Below are 14195 nucleotides of genomic sequence, written 5' to 3'. Positions count from 1 at the left end.
GAATGCCTCAGGGTTCTGGCTTGGAGAAGTTTGGCCTGAAACACTTGTAACACCGCCACGGTGTGCAGAGCCGATGCAGCCTGGCCGGAAGCTGAGAAGGCGCGTTCAGCGAGGGCTGAAGTGTTACGGCAGTGCTTCGAGGGGTGTGCCGCTCTAGATCTCCAACCAGAAGCAGTGGGTGGGCAGAGATGAGTGGCGACTTCTTCCTCGAGCGGAGGTAGCTTCTCATAACCTTTTCCGCTGCGCCATCAACAGAGGAGAGCGTAGTGGAAGCACACGCGCATGCATCGTGGACCTCAGGGAAGATGCGCTAGCATCAGACTGTGAGAGGGTGGGGTCAACCGAGCCGACCACTCTTCCCCAGACGCAGCAATGGAGAGGCTGTCGTCGTGTTCTTCGTCCGATCCCCCGAAGGAGACATGTGCCCGTCTGCCTCGTGAAGGCGGGATCCGCATGAGGTGCATGAAGAGTGAGGCATTTGAAACAACGCCTCGTTGAAATTTGCTCTTTAGAAAAGCTGAGTGTCACAGTGGCGAACACAACAGCAGCAGTAAAGGATATAGCGTGTTATCACCGGATGGCCACAGGAGAACGGCCACAGAAGAGAAGCGGCTTCTATGGTGAGTAGAAAGGCGCTGTTCGCTGTATGCAATGGCTCGTTCTAGCTGTTTTGGCTTATTTCCACGGCGAAGGCTTCAGAGGAGTCGGAGACGTGAAGTGTCGCTGAGGGAGATAAAATCTGCTATATGGCCGATATGGGGTCTTTTTATAGACATAGCTGCACTGTGTTTTAAATTATTAAGCTTCAATATATCCCACCTTTGTCATTTGGCTTCATTAGTTTGGAATAACATTTAACTATTCCAAATGAACTTTGAAAGGTGTTTATTGAAGTTTTTGAACTGCTAAATAACTAGATATAGGTTGAAATAAATAAGAGCTTGGGAAGGATATTCATTTTAATTACATTTATTCTCCCTAGAAATTAAATCGGAAGTAAACACCAGGCTGTCAAATTGACCTTGAAGAGGGGAATAATTATTGTTTATAAGATCATCAAGTGAAGCTGTGATAAAAATTCCAAGATATCTGAAGCCATTGTCTGATATTTGGAAAGTGGAGATTAACTGTAGGTGTTCTAAAGAAGAGATATTTAAAGGTAATGCAATGGATTTCTTAAGATTTATTTTATAGCCAGAGAGACTTTTTTTTAATAAGAAATACATTCCAATAATACAGGAATAGACTGGTCTGATTTAAACAAATATTAATACGTCATCGGCATACAATGATGCTCGATCTTCTCCTCCCACTGTAATGTCATGGAAATGTTTGCTCTGTCTAATAAGCTCTTCTAGGGGTTCAATGACTAGAGCGAAGAGCAAAGGTGAAAGGGGGCAACCCTGCTTTGTGCCTCTTCCTATTGTTGAAGTGAGAATTATTGCATTATTTTAAATAAATAGAATGAGATTCACAAACAAATGTAAAGAGATTCACAAAAAATTATAAATCTTAAAAATAAATAAAATGCAAAGAATTTGTGATATATATATATATATATATATATATATATATATATATATATACAAATGTATTGTATGTCACAAACACAACTCTGTCTGGCATTTATTTGTGAACCGCTTCTTGTGCATTTGTAAATCCCCTCACGCAAGTGGACTCCACCCACTGTTTACTCAAGCCAATCAGATAACGGCTACATTGAGCAGAGCAATCGTGGCACGTTCTCGCTAAAGCCAATCACGTTAGACTTTACACTCCGGGCGGTGAATCTGATTGATTTAGAAGATATTTGCACCCTTGAAATGGAACTGCAATCTATGGGCGCTTCATTCAAATTGAACTGTTTGTGTGGTTAAAAAGCCTGTTTCCAAAAGACTGTTGGAGTTTAAGGCATCTTTTATATTTCTATCAGGATAAACTCCCAGGATTACAGGATTACACCCAAATTGTGATCATCACAGATCCCGAGCATCATAACACCCTCTCTACACCGCACTCAAGCGGCGCGACACAGCGCATCAAAAGCAAATATATTGCCCCATTATCTTCCCTGCTGCCGTAGCAGTTTCAAATAATGTAAAACTAATATGTTTGCAATGTTAACACATTTTGCCCATGACGTCTGTATTCTCACCTGCAGATATATGACTTGTCTATAAACTTCCTTATTGACTAGTGCTGGCTACATGAAAATTCATAATTCGTGATAGTGTCTACACTGGACGCAGCGCGACGCCATGATTCATTGATAATAAATGGATGCCCGTTCTTCTTCTGAAGTAGCGGTTATACACGCAACTACATGGAGGACACATAATTTGCACATTTGCTTTGTCCAGTGTAGACACGATGTAAGAAATGGCAAAACGGATGATTTTGTCTTTTAAATCACTATCGGGGTGACAAATAGCTATAGGACATAAATAGTATGTAGAATATCAGCCCAAATGACCAGCACTGAAGATGTAATTACGAGCAACAGCGTGTACTGGGGTTTTGAGTGGATAATGCATCTTTGCATTTATTTTGGATGCTGTAAGTAACTTTTACAATAAAAAGAATATTAAGTCTGATTCATATGAAATATTAAATGCATGATATATCTTGAAAGGCAACAACATGTCACACGTTTAAAAAGAGCCCACCTATATATTCTCTACAAACAAAGGGAATCATAGTACAGGGATTTAATGTTTAAAATACTACTTAACATTTAATTCTCTATAGATCATTCGATTCACGGAGCTTAGATTTAAAACTTGACTGAAGAATTGGGAAAACTGGTAATTTCACCTATATTACACAAACTTTATCACGAGGTTGAATCCAGTTATTCATTTGTCAGCAACTTATTGATGCTTTTCTGTTCTATCATGAATAACGTCACGCTTCTATAATGCGTTCTCATAACAGAAATTTAAGCAGCATTTTCAAAGGCTCATAAAAATGTGTCTTGGCTTGATACACAGTCTAATGGTCTAATGAAATCCAAATTTTAAACATATTTTACTTTAGCAATTCTATAGGCTTAGCCTTACACTTCCTATTTGAGCCAATGCAGACGAATGAGCAAAGTTATTTGAGGGCAAGACCAGCCTGATTGTAAAGCCTAACGTGATTGGTTGTAGTGAGAACGTGCTACGATTGGTCAGCTCAATGTGGCCGTTATCTGATTGGCTTGAGTAAACGGAGAGTGGAGTCCACTTATTTGTGGATTTGTCTGCACGTCCACTCTAGAAGTGTTTCAAAATCCACAAATGCGTGAGGGCAGTTTTTGACATCTAATCTTACGGACATATTATCATGGTACAGTTCAGCCTATAATTGATTTTTATTTCCTCTTCTCTTTTACCCAAAGAGACGGAACTATTTGCTCTGTACTTATCAATGGGAAGTACATTATGCTAAAATAATCTGTCATATACTGTGGCTCACATTAATGGTGTTGCTTGCAAGTTGCAGCAGCACAAATTATGTGACCAGCAACATATTTCTGCTTCAAATATTGTGCGTAGTTAGCAGTGAGTGGTGGTTTCAGACATTATTTTATTAAAGTGCATTTGTCAGTGCCACACTCGTACTGACTCTTATTCTGCCTGACAGAAAGAAAAGCTCATAGCTTACTGAAGGCGGAGCGTTGTGACCAATCAGATGAAAGGGCCGTTTCAGCGCCACCCACGTGTGCAAATGAAATATCGAACCCATAAACCGATTTGTAAACCACAAACGAAAAATGAAAAATCGAGCCAAAATCGCATTTTTCATTTTTTAAACTAAACAAAAAAAATGAATAAACCAGCTGGTTTTCATTTCTCGTTATTCCATTCCAAACAGGAAAAGGCAAGGCAAGGCAAGTTTATTTATATAGCACATTTCATACACAATGGCAATTCAAAGTGCTTTACATAGAAGAAATTAAAATAATAAAAGAAATAAGAATAATTAAAACAGTTTAGAAAAATAAAATAAAATACAGTACAAACAGTCGGACGAATATTGGCACAGTGCTCATTCAGTAAATGCATAGATAAACAGAAGTGTTTTGAGTCTGGATTTGAAAGTGACTACAGTAGGAGCACGTCTGATCTCCTCTGGAAGCTGGTTCCAGCATAATAGCTAAAGCGGACTCGCCATGCTTAGAGTGAACCTTTGGTATTTCTAGCTGATATGATCCTAGTGATCTGAGTGATCTGTTGGGTTTATATTCAGTGAGCATATCTGCAATGTATTGAGGTCCTAGGCCATTGAATGATTTATATACCAGTAATAATACTTTAAAATCAATCCTAAATTTAACTGGGAGCCAGTGTAAAGACCTGAGGACTGGTGTGATGTGTTCATATTTTCTGGTTCTGCTCAGAATCCTGGCGGCAGCGTTCTGTATGAGCTGCAACTGTCTTATGGTCTTTTTGGGAAGGCCAGTGAGGAGTCCATTACAATAATCCACCCTGCTGGTGATGAAAGCATGCACAAGTTTCTCTAAGTCTTGTCTGGAAACAAAGCATCTAATTCTTGCAATATTTTTCAGATGATAGTATGCTGATTTAGTTATTGCTTTGACATGACTACTGAAACTAAGGTCTGACTCTAGGGACACACCAAGATTCCTGACTTGATGTTTAGTTGTTTGACCCCTAGAGTGAAGGTATGCGTTCACCTTGAGAACTTCATCTTTGTTTCCAAACGCAATGACTTCAGTTTTGTCTTTGTTTAACTGAAGAAAGTTTTGACACATCCAACTGTTTACTTCGTCAATGCATTGGCACAGGGAGTCAATGGGGCTGTAATCGTTAGGCGATTAAAAGAAATGATCTAAAAGTACACAGACCCGTGTATCATTCCTTAAGTCATTGTTTTTATTTAATATTGAAAGTAGAAAAATGAGAAAACAATTCCTTTTTTGTTTATAAATTTTTTCCAAAAAAACGAAAAACAAGAATTCAGCTTGATTTTTCGTTTTTCGTTCTGAGGTAGAAAAATTAATAAACAGCTTGAATATTCGATTTCTACACATGGGCGGGAATGAAACGCCCCTTTCCTCTGATTTGTCAGCCGAAGATCAAACTGTCCCGTCATCAGCTCTTTAATTAATTGTAAATTAAAAATTTTGAACATTAATACAAAAAGGAAAGACTAATGCATTGACTAGCCTATATATAATAGGCCTAATGTTCACACATGAACTGCATTCAGACTGACTATCTAACAACCGGAGAACAGAGAACAACAGAGATATTAAAATGCATAGGCCTACTCTACTGAATTTTATGATGTATGTCTTGAGTTTTATTCAAATTTATTAGCCTATAATTTAGGCTATATCGAAAGGATGCGCGCTTGTGTGCGGCGCACCGGGTCATGTTGAGAGTAACACGTGCGCATCACATCGTTGTAAAACAACGCATTTTATTAGTGGCTTGGCAAAACATGAAACATAAGACTCACCAACAGCAGTTACACAAACAAAATACAAGACCAAGACACATGACTAGTGATGTTACGTCTGACACCGACGCTCCGAAGCTTGCTTCAAACTCGAACGGTCCTTGCAATGAACCACTGCTTCGGAGCTTGTATCATTACGTCACTAGTCACGTGAAAATGACGTCTGAAGCAAACACACTGGTTCACTCCTGTAGTGAACCACCTGACTGCTTTGACAGCCCAATCCAGTGTTGACAGGTTTGAAACCTGGCGGCTGTATTTCTTATAAAAGTGAAGCCAAACCATGGCAACACCGTGGGTTGTAGTCATGGGCGCCGTATGGGGGGGGGGGGGGGGGGGGTTTCTGTCCAGTGAACCGCAAACAACAGCTTGATGAAGCTCTAGTGGACATGATTGTGGAGGATTCACAGCCTTTCTCTATTGTGGATGACAGTGGCTTTAAAGCATTTGTGGCTAAGCTTGACCCCACTTATGCACTACCATCCAGGCAGGCTCTGAAGATCATGGTGGACCACAAATATGAGGAGCAGAAGCAGAAGGCCATGGCTGAGCTACAGAAAACTGAGGGTGTGAGCCTAACTGCAGATATGTGGACCTCTATTAATATGGATGCATATCTGGCTGTTACATGCCATTATGTAGACGACAAGGATAAGCTTGCCACAGTACTTCTGAGGGTATGGTCATTTCCAAAAGCTCACACTGCGGAGAACCTTGCGGAGGCCAAGAGTTTGCTCTTTGAAGAATGGGGTATCCAGAGCAAAATAAAATCCCTGGTGACTGATGCTGCTTCAAATATGATAGCCACTGCCAACAACTTAAAGATTAGGCATGTTATATGCATTGCGCATTCCTTGAATTTGATGGTCAAGAAGTCCCTTGATGCAACTCCTGGTCTGGAAGATGTCAGAACAAGAGCACGAAGGATGGTGACTTACTTTAAGACCAGTACCACAGCAAAAGAGAGGCTTAGAGAGAAACAGGAACAAATGGGATGTCCTGTGAAGAAGCTGATTCTGGAGGTTGATACACGCTGGAATAGTACCTATTTATTGCTTCAGCGTATATATGAAGAGAGAGCGTAAATCAAAGATACAGCTCATCAAACACCCAGCCACTCAGCACAGCCAGATACAGCACAAAATCTTGAAACTACAGGTCAAGGTAAAGTAAAAATCCTAGAAGGTTACTTAAAACTATTCATTACTCATAACATGGTTCCCTTTCAAGGGAACTCGCGTTGCGTTGAGATTGACGCTATGGGGAACGCTTTGCGTGATGACGTCTTGAAGCACATGTAAAATCAGTCCAATGGTGTGGCGGAACGTCAGAGGCGGGTGACGTCACGTACCAGGAAACTATAAGCCGGCCCGAAAACAGAAAGCGAAAGCTTCTGTGTCTTCAGTAGCGCTCTTTGTGAAAACTGTCTCGTTATTTGGTGTTGTCTGTCTATATTTTATATATTCAGTATGGCGAGCAAGCAGCAGTTTAGGTTGTGTGTGCACCCCTGCCCGCGTTATTTAACGGGTGGGGACACTCACGTCCTTTGTGTTGCCTGTTTGGGTGAGGAGCATGCCCAGTCAGCACTCGAGGGTGCTGGCTGTGAGCATTGTGACGCGCTGCCTTTGCGTACCCTCCGATCCCGCCTGGCGTTCTTCCAGAATGTTCAGGATCGCGTTCCCCAGGGCTCTGGTCCCGCCGCTGCCGAGGCACGGCGTGGATCTCAGACCTGGGGTTCGCAAATGGATCTATCAGTGGATGTTGAGACGGGCTCTGCCTTATCTCAGCCTCTTTCTGATAGGCCCAGTGCCTCTCATCAGGGTGTGGAAGCACGCGCTGCGGTTTCTTCCCCCCCGATGGAGGCACCAACACTGCAATTGTCCAGCTCTGAGGAGTTGGACGTTGTTAGTGTTGACGCTGAGTCTGAGGATTCGCCACCTCAGTCTCATGCGTTTGAAGAATTATTAGAGGTAGTGACAAGAGCTGTCGAAAGACTTTCTGTTGAGTGGCCAGAAGATAGGCAGGACGTTCGCTCGAAGAGCAAGCTCGACGAACGTTTCCTGCCATCTCGTGCACAGCCTCAGCGCAGAAGCCTTCCGTTTTTCCCCGATCTCCACACAGAGGTGTCGAGATCGTGGGGGAAAAAGAGTTTACAGTGCACAAACATCACACTACTCCACTATTTCCAATTATAAAGAGCATGGTTATGGGGAGATGCCGAAGGTGGAGGAGACGCTTGCGAGCTATCTCTCTCCAGCAACGGCATCTTCCCTGAAGGCTCCTGTGTTACCCACCAAGCCAGTCAGAATCACATCTTCCCTGGTCAATAAAGCATATTCCGCCGCTGGTCAAGCTGCAGCGTGTTTGCATACAATGTCTCTAATGCAAGCATACCAGGCAGAATTGCTGGGTGATTTAGATGAGGGCGGGGGGATTGGTCCCGATGTGGTGTGCGAACTGCATAGAGCCACAGATTTGTCTCTCAGGGCCACCAAGGAGACGGCTAAATCCATCGACCGCTCTATGGCAGCCCTGGTGGCCACTGAGAGGCATCTGTGGCTCAATCTCAGCAATATTAAAGACAAAGAAAAACATTTTCTGTTGGATGCGCCTGTTTCCACTTCGGGATTGTTTGGTGATGCGGTTAACTCTGCTGTAGTTAAGTTTCAAGAAGCTTCTAAACAGGCAGCCCCCCTTCAAAAACTTCTCCCCCGCCGTTCTTTCTATGAGGCTGCTGAGCGGGAGCAGCCTCACTCATCTAAAAAGAGCGCTGAACATCGTGCCACTCAAAAACAGAGCGTGTCCTCCCGTGCTCCCCCACAAAAATCACGGGGACACGGAGGGCGCTCTCAAACCCAGCAGTCTTCGAGGGGTAAAACAGATCTGCGGACCATTATTATTGCCAAGAAGGCTGCGGGGAAAAAGTCCTGACGCCCAAGGGCTCAGGACAATGAGGGTAGTCCCCCCCGAAGTGCAGCGGTCAACACTCCTTTTACGCAACGTGCCCCTCTCCCTTCGGTACCCTCAGGGGACCGTTCTGCCAACCCTGCCGCCTCCGGTGTTTCAGGGCGCAGCGGTCTCCGGCGAGCACATATCTCAAGGACCACCCGGAAACATAGTGGCCTCGGGATGCCCGCCCCCTCTGAGGAGGGTGTTAGAGCAGTCCGTTCAGTCGTTCCCTGCCGGTGCGCCGTTACAGGGCGACGAACCGATTACTCAACAACAACAAAACCCAGAAGCCAGTCTCGAGAGACTGGTACCTCTAGTAGAATCTTTGACAGCGTGGAAGCTACTGCCAAATGTTTCTCGATGGGTCCTGCAGACCGTAGAAAAAGGGTATCAAATACAGTTCAAGAAACGCTCACCTCGGTTCATGGGGGTCCTACCCACAGTGGTGGACCCCGAGCAGGTTCTGGTTATGGAACAAGAAGTGAACACTCTGTTAGAGAAAGGGGCCATAGAATATGTACCTCCCTCCAACAGGGAAACCAGGTTTTACAGCCGGTATTTCATAGTTCCAAAGAAGGACGGGGGATTGCATCCCATTTTAGATCTTCGAGTTCTGAACGAGTCAGTCATGCAGCTCAAGTTCAAAATGTTAACTTTGAGACAAATCGTGCCACAAATCAGGTCCGAGGACTGGTTTGTCGCGATAGATCTCAAGGACGCATATTTCCATATTTCCATCCGTCCGTGTCACTGGAAGTTCCTGAGGTTTGCTTTCGGGGGCAAAGCATACCAATATCGAGTTCTTCCATTCGGTCTAGCTTTATCACCCCACACTTTCACCAAATGCGTGGATGCAGCTCTGGCGCCCTTGCGCCTTCAGGGTATTCGCATAATGAACTACATCGACGATTGGTTGATTTTAGCTTAGTCGCATCAGATGGCGATTCGGCATCGAGATGTCGTCCTCGCCCATATGAAAGAGCTGGGGTTACGGCTGAACGCCAAGAAGAGTGTGCTTTCTCCACTCCAGAGGACCACTTTTTTAGGCGTGGTTTGGGATTCAGTGTCGATGCAGGCGCGCCTGTCACCGCCACGTATAGAGTCCATCCTTGCAGCTGTGAAAAGTGAGTAGCTAGGCCAGCTACTCACTGTCAAACAGTTCCAGAGACTGTTGGGTCTCATGGCAGCAGCTTCCAACGTGATATCTTTTGGACTGCTGCACATGAGGCACCTGCAGTGGTGGCTCAGGACCAGGGCGTTTTCCCCGAGGGGCAACCCATTTCGCACAATCAAGGTCACGCGGCGATGCCTACGTGCCTTGGTTATGTGGAATAAACCTTGGTTCCTGTCCCAGGGCCCAGTGTTGGGAGCTCCTTGTCGTCGCAAACTGCTAACGATGGATGCTTCCCTCACGGGTTGGGGAGCGTTTCTAGAGGGTCGCTCATCTCAAGGTCTGTGGGAAGACCATCATCGTTCATGGCATATCAATCGCCAAGAGATGTTAGCTGTCTTCCGGGCTCTGAGGAGCTTTATCACAGATCTCAGGGGACACCATGTGCTAGTACATACGGACAACATGTCGGTAGTCGCCTATATAAATCACCAAGGGGGTTTGCGCTCACGCCCATTATGCAATCTGGCACGCCATATCCTCTTGTGGTCCCAGGGGAAGCTGTTGTCACTCAGGGCAGGTTACATCCCTGGGGTCCAGAATATAGGAGCAGACACTCTGTCGAGACAGGGGCTGAGGCCCGGGGAATGGAGGCTCCACCCCGAGGTGGTGGAGCTGATATGGAGGGAGTTTGGCCAAGCACAAGTGGATCTGTTTGCGTCTCGAGAGACGTCTCACTGTCCACTTTGGTTCTCCCTCACGCATTCAGCTCCTCTGGGACTGGATGCTATGGTACAGACGTGGCCGAGGCTACGTCTGTACGCTTTTCCCCCAGTTGCTCTGCTCCCGGGAGTTCTGGAAAGAGTTCGCAGGGACCGGGTCCATCTACTTCTTATAGCCCCGCGCTGGCCGGGCAGAGTATGGTTTCCCGATCTTGTGTCTCTCCTTGACGGGCCTCCTTTGGAGCTACCTGTCAGGAGGGACCTTCTGTCCCAAGCGGAGGGTTTGATATTACACCCCCTGCCAGTACTGTGGAACCTGTGGGCTTGGCCTCTGAGGGGGCCCAGCTCATAGAGTCAGGTCTCTCAACTGAGGTTGTTGAGACCATTCTACAGTCCAGAGCTCCCTCCACGAGGAAACTTTATGCCTTGAAGTGGAGAGTATTCGCTTCTTGGTATAGTGACCGTCGGTTGGACCCAGTTAACTGCCCAGTTGGTACAGTGCTGGAGTTCCTGCAGGACCGGTTCGCTGCAGGTCTGACCCCGTCCACTTTAAAGGTTTATGTGGTGGCCATAGGTGCTTACCACATTCCTTTGGGTGGAATGTCTGTGGGGAAAGACCCCTTGGTATCTCGTTTCCTTCGTGGCACCTGGAGGCTGAGGCCTGCAGTTCGCTCTAGGGTGCCACTATGGGATTTGTCCATTGCGCTGCAAGGCCTTTCCCTGGCCCCCTTTGAGCCTATTGAGGAGGTTCCTGAGAAGTTTCTGACTCTGAAAGCTCTATTCCTTCTAGCTATTTCTTCTCTCAAGAGAATAGGGGATCTTCAAGCATTGTCGGTTGCCCCGTCATGCTTAGAGTTTGCACCGGGTATGGTTAAAGCTTTTCTGCATCCGAGACCGGGTTATATCCCCAAGGTCCCCACTAACGTGGCTAGACCTATTGTACTGCAGGCCTTCTGTCCTCCTCCCTTTCAGAATGCGGACCAGGAGACGAATAATTTGCTTTGCCCAGTTCGGGCATTAGATGCTTATGTCCACAGAGCTGCCCTGTGGCGTAAAAGTGATCAGCTGTTTGTATGCTTTGGGTCCCCTAACAAGGGATCTCCAGTGTCTAAGCAAAGAATGAGCAAGTGGGTGGTTGAGGCTATTTCGCTTGCTTATGAAGCGGCCGAGCAGCCTTCTCCTATGGCTGTCCGGTCGCACTCTACAAGGAGTATGGCGGCCTCCAAGGCCCTTATTTCAGGAGTTTCTCTCCAGGACGTGTGTGATGCGGCAGGCTGGTCCTCACCGCACACCTTTGTCAGGTTTTACTCTTTGGACCTGGACTCTACACCTGGGTCTCAGGTCCTGTCATCCTAGTGCTGCTCTTTATGATTTCACACAGGACAGACATTTGTAGCTATGGTGACGTTGGTATAGACGTTCCCCATAGCGTCAATCTCGACGCAACGCGAGTTCCCTTGAAAGGGAACGCCTCGGTTACGACTGTAACCTCGGTTCCCTGAAGAGGGAACGAGCGTTGCGTCACCTTGCCATATCTCCTTCATGCCTGCCAGCGACTACTTCAGACTTTACGAAGCTTTCACTTTCTGTTTTCGGGCCGGCTTTATAGTTTCCTGGTACGTGACGTCACCCACCTCTGACGTTCCGCCACACCATTGGACTGATTTTACATGTGCTTCAAGACGTCATCACGCAAAGCGTTCCCCATAGCGTCAATCTCAACGCAACACTCGTTCCCTCTTCAGGGAACCGAGGTTACAGTCGTAATCGAGGCGTTTTGTTTATCATTTCCCTTGCAGATGAGGTGAATCTTTGGGAGCTGCTGGACAACGATGCAAGTAATGCAAGGAGGAACAAAAGTGCAACATCAGATGCAACCATAGAGGTCCAGCGCTACATGACCGATCCCCCACTGCAGCGTTCTGCTGACCCTCTTGCCTACTGGTCCACCCACAAAGCAATATATCCTCATTTATACCAGCTTTCTAAACTGTTTTTGTGTACTCCTTCATCATCTGTTCCATGCGAGAGGATATTCTCTAAAGCTGGTGAAATTGTTTAAAAAAAAAAGAAATCGCCTTTCACCAAAGACTGTGGAGAAAATAATATTTCTGAATAAAAACCATACCATTTAATGAACACTTCGTCTAAGCCTTCTGCATGTACCCAAAGCACACCCTCTGCCACATTTTTTTTATTTATTTTTTATTATTAATTAGAGAACATAAAAAGTTACATAAAAACATGCATCAAAGACAGAAACTTCAAAAACCCTCTGCTACATTATACAAGTACAACCAGTTACACAAGCACATCCTTTTCAACATACAAAAATATCAGTCCCACCAGATAACAAGTTATAGAGTTCTGCTTCCCACAGCTAAACAAGATAAAGCTTTCACACATGATACTGCCCTGCTAAAAAAACCTATAGAAACCATTACAGAAATTCTATTGGATTCAATGGTTTTCATGGGAATTTTATTGGTTGTAATGGGAATTATAGTGGTCTCTGTGGGTCTCTACTGATATGTGTTGGGTTCTATTGGTGGGGGCATTAAATCCTAATGGAATATGTCCCAAACACACTACAAAAAATAATTCTGTAGTGGTTTAAATGGTAAAAGCCAATGGTTCCTATTGGTATTTTAATAGAAACCATTAGAATTTACACACACACATCATGCTTAATGTTTTATTATCAAGGTGAACACATGAAATTCATCAGTATCTGTAAAATTCACCTACATAAATTACTTTCACAGCACTAACACTGTTTCAGCTTTGATCGCCTCGGTAAACACAAACGGGGAGTTAACATAAAAGCCTACTTGCATTTTATGGTTGTCAGCTTTGTTGCATTACATTTACTTCACCAGGAGATGGTGCTGCAATTTCTATCTGAATGAAGCTTCGAGTAATGAACCATTTTCAACACAATTGTATCAGAAAGCAATAATGCTTTGAAACGCTTCATTTGGCCATCACTACACACATGACAAACATGAGGGCTTAAATACACAGACTAATTACAAGACAAGGAACACCTGTGAACAATGATCAGACGATTAACCAATGACAAGACACATTGCAGGATCACATGACAAACAGGGAATCATATGACAAGACACAGAAACATGACAATGACATAAACCAAAACCGTGGCAATATGACCTCTGGGGCCTGTACCATGATGGTAGTTGAACAAACTCGGGGTTACAGGATTGGTTTTGAGTCGACAAAACTAAACCGATGCAATCAGGCTTTATTGGTACCATGACGCAGCTCATCAACTTTCTCTGTCAACTCAGGCTTTGATCCTTTTACTATGATTACTCCACACGCGCGTGCACATAAAAGAGTGACGTCGACACTGAACAACCAATCGCATTCGATATGGATAGAGCAAGAGCTATATATTTTTCCACGCAGGAGCAAGAGATTATTCTTCAGAAATATGAAGAATATAGAAGTGTTTTTCAAGCACGCAGTAACACTGTATCTGCTGCCAAAGCAAGAGAACAATCTTGGAGGAAGATTGCTGATTGCGTTAATGCGTAGGCTAAGTTAAACAATTAATTTAAATTTATGTAGGCTAATCATATTAAAAATGTATTAAATGCTAAAATTAAAATGTGTGTATTCATGTTGATATATACATACATATGTGTGTGTGTGTGTGTGTGTGTGTGCAGATGTATGTAAAATGTGAATGTATAGGCTATTACATCCTAAGAAAGATTGATATTCATTGATTTTTAGATGCAACCCCAACTCCAAACGGTCTTGGCAGCAGATCAAGACAAAATATACAAATATAATTCAAAGTGGTGAGTATTTACTACAACCTTTTATTATTTTTGTGAACATTTAATCTCAAACACTTGTTTGCAGCAAACAGAAAAAAGTGTGAAATGAGGAAAACTGGGGGAGGGCCACCTCCTCAA

The sequence above is a fragment of the Squalius cephalus genome (genome assembly GCF_949319135.1).
Source record: "Squalius cephalus genome assembly, chromosome: 13".
Classification (NCBI taxonomy): domain Eukaryota; kingdom Metazoa; phylum Chordata; class Actinopteri; order Cypriniformes; family Leuciscidae; genus Squalius; species Squalius cephalus.
This window is presented reverse-complemented; position numbering follows the sequence as displayed.